This window comes from Lichenostomus cassidix, chromosome 5, assembly GCF_008360975.1.
Source record: "Lichenostomus cassidix isolate B80296 chromosome 5, HeHo_3.0, whole genome shotgun sequence".
NCBI lineage: Eukaryota > Metazoa > Chordata > Aves > Passeriformes > Meliphagidae > Lichenostomus > Lichenostomus cassidix.
The window spans coordinates 26,412,747-26,419,987 of NC_139486.1; the positions used below are offsets into that span (position 1 = coordinate 26,412,747).

The following is a 7,241-nucleotide window of genomic DNA, read 5'->3' on the forward strand; positions in this document are numbered from 1 at the left end:
TTGATAGGTTTATTGCTCCGTTTTTAAATCTATTTTGCAGACTTATTTTGTTATATCAACTGTCTTGGCAGAGAATATTCTGTCACAGCAATCAGTCAAACAAAGGAGGAGCGCTTATCCAGCCAATAAAGAAAATGCTGTTTTAAAAATTTCAAAACAAATATGGGGGGTTTTTGTGCTGTGGGGTTTTTTAAAACTAAGAAGTGGACAGAACTTTTCCTTTTCTGTTGCCAATTAAACATAAAAGTTCAGCTTTTTGTTTCATTTTAATCAATACAGTCAAGCTTTGTCTAAGAGACTTTGACAAGAAGGTACTCCTCTTTTGAAAACTAGGATGTTCCCAAGCTTCTCATGTTAATTTGCGGCCTAATTTATAGCAGGTAAGAATTATTATTTTGCCTTAAATCCCTTGAAAGTTAGTGGATCATCACTAAAAGCTCAGCTTTATCCAATAACCATCACAAATGAAAAGCAACCAACCTCAGAAAACAAACACAGAAGCACAAACAGGAAGATAAGAAGACAGGCAGATAAAAGATTGTCATTTTTTAAGTTCAATATGAGCAGCAGGAAAAATAGCTTTTTCTCCCAGGTCTGCCAGAGGTTTTCCAATATACTTGGGCATGTTACTTATTCCTTATCAGGAAATATTTAGGAAAAGTGAGAAAGACAATTCCTCACCTCAATTTAAGCTGAAAATCAAGGCAAGCTAATCAAAAACAGATTTGAGTGCTTCTCGGGTGTCTGTACAGCCCCTAGCACTGTAAGGGTTCTATCAGCCTTCAGCAGAGAGATCTGTTTTCTTGTTTTAAAACATAGTAATAACCCTGAAGTCTTACAAGTTTTCTGTATCTAATCTTTCATGAACCCCTGTTTAGAGACTGTCCAAAAGAAATGCAACATTTTTCCAAGGGATTTAAACAAGAAAAGAATGACAACTTTATAGAAGAGAGCAATTGCAGGCCTACCATTCAGGAACAGCAAGCTGGAAGGAGCAAGTAAGGCACAGAGGAAGACAGCACATGACAGAATTGAGAAAAGATGAAAACAACAAATACAAATATAAGATAACCTGCAAGGAGGAGTTATGGAGGTTACACAGGATGCATTTTAAGACTGAACTAGAGATTCAACTATAAGCTTTTAGACCAGAGAGAAAATGCTGCAAAAGTCACACAGGGGGAAAAAATCCCAAACCTGTAAAGTTGTATGTATTCAGATACATTCATTCTTCATTTTATCCACACACCAAGGTGGCAAAAAATTGATATTAATCTTTGAAAGCACATGAAGCAACTTCATGTCTGCATCCTAGTCCTGAAACTGTGACAGCATTGAGCTTACAAGACAATCAGTACAGGGCAACTCTTGAAAGACATAAAACATATATAAAAGTAATACAGTTAGAGTGAAAGCAGAACTAATTACTCCAGTTGGGTGCTTCCTCAGTTAATAGCTAGGAGTTCTTTTAGTACAACCTCATGCTAACAAAAGCAATCTTTTAAAGTGTGTCAGTTCCCATAAGACACTGTACCATGGAGGATGAGAAAACTATTTTATAGAACTATTTCCTCGTAGAAATCACTATCACTTGAAAGACCTCTTTGCCAAAGAGAGAATGGACATTTCAGCTAAATGCTTAGCATACTTGGGGTCTCTGAGAAAGTAACTGGATGTGGAGCACCAGCAGGGCTGGGGATCAGTTATTCCTGTGCCTGCTGCTCCAAGGGTCAGGTGCTTCCCCTACTCAGAGCCTTTCTACTGCCTCACCCTACAGAACAGTCAGTATTTCACAGAGCTAACTGCTTGCCCTGGGTGCCCTTAACAGTTCCAGAAGCCATTGGGCTGGCAAAGGTAAGGAAGTGTCAATCCAATTCACAGTACTCATTCTCCACCCTTAACTTTGAGGTCAATACCCTCCTCAGGACACAAAGATTAGCCCCCAGGCTGGAGGACACCCCACTTATGTTCACAAGCTATCTCCACTTCCAGGCAACTTAGAAGACATTTTTCCACAGATGAGAGAAAGTCTCTCCTTGCCTGGAACAGGGACTGAGTGCTGGACAAGCAGGAGGCAACAGCATTTTGGCCAAGTCTGCTGGGGCAAGCCTGTATCTGACACATGCCATGAGAAATGACAGTTCACGCAGAGCAGAGTATTCCTGGCTTGAACCATCTTGTCTGAAAGTGCCAGACATTGTAAATGACACAGAGCTGAATTTTTTGACCTTGGAGGGGTGCAAAGCTGAGTCAGCCTTGCTGGGGTTGAAAGCCCTCAGGAGTCCAGATATTTGAAACCTATCTTTCATCCACCACACAGCAAGGGAAGAGCTATCTGGATTGGTTTTTAATTTATTCCCTGATTCTCTTCCTCAGAACCAAAGATTTTCTGAAGTCTTTTTAAAAATAAGAATAATTTTGCTTCAGGAAAGCATGTTTTGATACTCAAAGAGTGATTTTGTGGTGACCTTTCTGACATTATATATACACAATCTATATGACCCTACCAAACTAAGTAAAGGATTTATATTACACACTTTCAGCAGTTTTTTAAATGGATATGAAGTGGGGATAGATACTTTTATTTTTAAGTCTACAGAAAACATAAGGTATAAAACTGAATATGAGAAAAACAATACTCCCTAGGTCTTTGTACAAGAGCACTGATCAAACAGCATACACGCCTGCACAGCAGGTAAGGTACAGGTAGCCTTTAAGCACTGAAAAACCAGAAAATTACTCCAGTAATAGCTTGCTAGGGTTAGAAACGTAGCTGAGGTCTGCCTTGCCCTGTGCCAAAGTCTGCAGAGCCTGAGAAGCCCAAGATGGCAGCTGCCTTTTCAGGAGAATTCTGGATCATGACAGTGATGTCAAATATGATGCCCATCCATTGCCACTTCCACCCACTGTATGCCGTGTTCCCTCATTAATCTAATTTCCTTTTGGCTCTCCATCCAGCTCAGTTTATCCATTTACTCCTTCCTTTCCTGCAGCAGGAAAGACTTGGCCCAGTCTGGATGACTCACTATAAGGGTAACATACACAACTTTTCTTCTGCAGCTCGAATCTGCTTTAATGAGTGTCTGTTTTTATTAAAAAGGCAAAGCAAAAGCCACCTTTACCCCATCCAGTCCACAGAAATGTTAATATTTAGACATAAGTTAGTTGCAAAATGATTTCTTGAAGTCATATTTTCATTAATTTATCATTAATTTTATCCCAGTAATACCAGTATAATATCTCATTGCAAAATGTAAAGAAATTTCATTTTAATGTATGTGCCATCCTTACAATACAAAATATAAATATACTACTTCAGCAGAGAAACATGGCATCTTTAATACACACTTTTTTTTCCTTTAAATGCAACTCTGGAACTTCAGACATTCTGCCTCTCCCTGAAGCTAGTAGCACTCAGCAGTGACCAGGAAAAAAGTCAAGCCCATAATTTTGTCAATATTTCTTCCATGATGCAGCAGTGACTTTTACAGAAGGGTGCAAGTAGACTAGGACAGGCATGGGAATTTTTTTAATTATTTCTAATTCTTCAGCTTTGTTGTTTTGAAGGAAGTGTTTCACCAGCATTTTGGAAATGTCACCAATTCTAATCAATACCAGAGCGCTTTCAATAAAGAGAACTCCTTAGGCTAGACTTTCAAGGGATGAGTTGCTGAACACAGATTCATTCCAGAGCTGCCAGAGGGAGGCACAGGACACCCACCCAACACTGTTCTACTGCAACATGACCCACAAAAAAAAAAGTTCAGAGCATAGGGTTCCCTCAACTCCTCTTTAGAGAAGAAAAACTTCCTTCCATTATGAGCACACTCTGATCCCCTCTAGGTAGGCTTTGCATTGTCATATGGTGAAAAAAACCTACGAAGTGTTAAAATTTACCAACTTCCATTGCTGTGGTCTGGTTTTGTCATCAGCTCCTCCAGCTGCTTTGGGAAGAACCAAGCTTCTGTTTCTCTCTGCATTGAGTGCTAAGCTATGTAAGAACTACTTAATTGATGATATAATAAAACCCTTCAGAGCAAAGTAAAGATTGAACAGTAACATCCTTTTAGTTCACCAGTACACGTCCGTCTCCAACTCCACGTCAGTATGATTCTGCATATACAGAAGAACTCTGGCCTTCAGATTAAATGTCCAAATTCAGCTGCTTCAGGGAAGAATACATGTATTTACAAAACATATTGCCTTCAGTAATGGTGAATAAGGCAGCTGTGGAACAGAGCTGAAAGCAACACAATTTTCACACTGTCAAATGCTGTCTCACTTGTACCAGTTATGAATCTGCCTCAATAAAAGGCATAATTGTATTATATCTTCAGTGTTTCTACATTTGGTCATGCTCTAACTCAGGTAATCAGGCTTACTTTTCATAGTAAGACCCTCTTCATCTCTCCATACTTTTCCATATACTCACATACAGATCTCAGTGCAACACTTGGGCCCATACAAAAATTAACATGAAGCATTCTATAATCAAAGTATTAATCAAGAGTAAGAATTAGCCAAGATTTCCAAGAATCAAGTAGTGTCAACACAGCTCCATTATTTGCAGATGTTTCCCAGGGCAAACAATGCTGTGAGAAGTGTGAGAAATAGAGAGTAACAGGAAGTTTTTATAAGTGTTTAAAACAACATGGTTTATATTCTTATTATCAGTGGGAAAAAATAAAAATCTTCACTTGAGGCTTCATAGCAGGTCACCTCTCCATTAATACCATCAAAAGTTGTTCTTTTTCACCCAGTATGTTTCTTCTAAATTTTAACTTTAATCTGAGAAATTCTAGTTGCAATCAAGTCACTTGCAAAATCGAAAAAAATGTTATTGTTAGTGTTAGTATTATTATTAATAATGATTGAAATAATAAAAGCATAATTTTCAACCAGCCATCTCTTAAATCCATGTCTTATTAACTGTTCTTTTATGATCCCTAGAGTTGCGAGTTAAAGGCATTGCTCACCAGCTCTCTTCACACCTCTGATTCTGACACTAGGCAGACATCAGCTGTCCCTCCCAACCCCCACCCATCCTCCTGCTAACTCATCCCTTCCGAGTTTGCCTGATGGGAACACAGCAAGTGCAGGAGATCACCACTTTCATACTGTAAAATGCATCACAAATAAATAAAACAACATCATTCTAATATTACTTTACAGTCATTTGCTTTGTGTTTTGCAGTAGGGAAAAATCCCGACAGATGCGCCCAGACCATGCTGGAAAAAGCATATATGATTCTGTAGAGACAGTCTAATTAAGATATAAGAGCTCTATTCCAGCTTGTGCCAGACAAGACCATCTCACACACCCCATGAACAGTAGTCAAATCTCATTATATTCATTACTTTATCAAATATAAGGGACTAAACCTCACAATAAATATAGATATCACTACAAAATTAGTGGTTGCTTTTTTCTTGCTGCACTTTTAAAATATAAATTACACAGGGAGAACAGAGCCAGAGACCACTCCCTAATTCCTAGTGGACATATTGATCAATTAAAATGACATGTGTCTGGTCTTTTCTTTCCTTCTAATAGCAAGCAGCTGAAAGACTGAATCTTTAGAACATGCAAAATCAAACAATTTATGTTGTTATATACCATCCAGCAAGATTAACTTGAAGTTAAGCAAAATAAACCTAGCCTCCACACAAGCAAGACCTTAATACAACATAAACAAATATTGGACATTGTAAAGAATTACTAAATACTAAATACTAAATACGATAGACATAATTTTAACCAGCTATCCAAATATATAAGATAGGTGTTTTCTTCCCAAGATAGAGATGGAAGCCTTTTTAATTATTTCTGTTATTTTATTCATAGCAAACCCCCTCAGAATGCTTGACTCTTGGGCTACACCTTTTACTGCAGTTGCAGAGAGAAAAAAAAAAAAACTTGTTTTCTTTCCAGTAAAAGATAAATCTAAAATTCACTAAATTCATATTACAATTTAGAAAACAGATCCAAAGAAAGTAAAACAGTAGAAGCTACTGCACTTTCAAAATATTTGGTTATTGTTTCACAATTACATCTATGTTTAGCTTTTTTAAGAATACCAGTAGAAATAGGACAGTACTGAACCATGTTTAAAATCAATACTGTTCCACTTGCTTGTTTAGCACTGGTTTGCACAGCATTTTCTGTACTATCATGCTATGGAAGGCCAATGAAAGTAAATAGGTGATATTCATGCTATTGAAATAAAATAGGTTCAAAGAGAAGTTAAACATAACAGGAATGCTTAAAGGAAGAGACAGGGAAAAGAACAAGATATGTTTATGGCATTAGAATTGAAAACAGCTATTCTTTCCATTTAAGCAAATCAGACAGTAGCTACTTTAATTGGATTGTGAAATTTAAATAAATTCTCTTGAAATATTCAGGCTATTATCACAAATGTAAAGGCAAGTCTAAACATTCAGACTGAATGCATTTTCTGTAGGCCTTTGTCTTAGCCTGTCTGCCTGAAAAATAATATTTAGGCATGCAGCATCTTTCTTCAAAATGATTTTTACAAGGCAAAACCCACACACTTACATTAGGGAATCTTTATAAAACAGGAAAAAATAATGGTGCAATTAAGAACAGCACAGTATTTTGCAACTTACCATGTCCTGTTCAAATCATCCTCTTTTGATGTTTACGGCACATCTGTAAGATGCAATACTAGGAGGTGCCTTGTGTGACCTGCTGCATGATGCTGTGACATCAGTTCAGATGATGCAGCTCATTATGGGAAAGACTGCTGTTGCTATGGCAACTGAGATGTGATACGAATCCTTACTGCATTTCCAGGGGAGTCCGAGACAATACGGAAGCCCTTTAAAGAAACAGACAAAATGCAAACAGGCTTTTAAAGTACTGTGCCACAGATTTTAGAGTCCATGTTAGTACTGTAACATGCCTGTTATAAGGAATGTTTTAAACAAATTATTCCTACATGGTGATACAGAATTGAGATGTATGAGCTATAAATTATTTCTATATTTAAAACTTAATATCATGTGTGTCAATTTAAGAACAAATTTTATAAGTCGAATTTGGTTAGCATGTAAGGGAACCTTACTTAAAATAAACAGTCAGTAGCATGATTTTAAGACTAAGGCTCTAAAGACAGTAGTTATTGAACAGTATTTTAAGAAATATATATTTTCACGCTGCCCCACCCTGCTCCTACGTCCAATCTGTCACTTACAAGAAAAATCTTGTTGCTAGGGAA

At 37.3% G+C, this 7,241-nt stretch overlaps 1 protein-coding gene across 3 annotated transcripts in view; it reads right to left on the minus strand.

The window, feature by feature from the left end:
• AKAP6 (A-kinase anchoring protein 6) overlaps positions 1-6,814 on the minus strand; it is a 263,132-nt gene extending 256,318 nt beyond the window's left edge. For 2 of the 3 annotated variants that reach the window (XM_085061926.1, XM_085061924.1), the window contains exon 1: positions 6,631-6,814. The gene's annotated coding sequence lies outside the window, so the exon portion shown is untranslated. The remainder of the gene's footprint in view (positions 1-6,630) is intronic. The other variant, XM_085061927.1, reaches the window with a different exon arrangement.
• Positions 6,815-7,241: the final 427 nt, after the last annotated feature.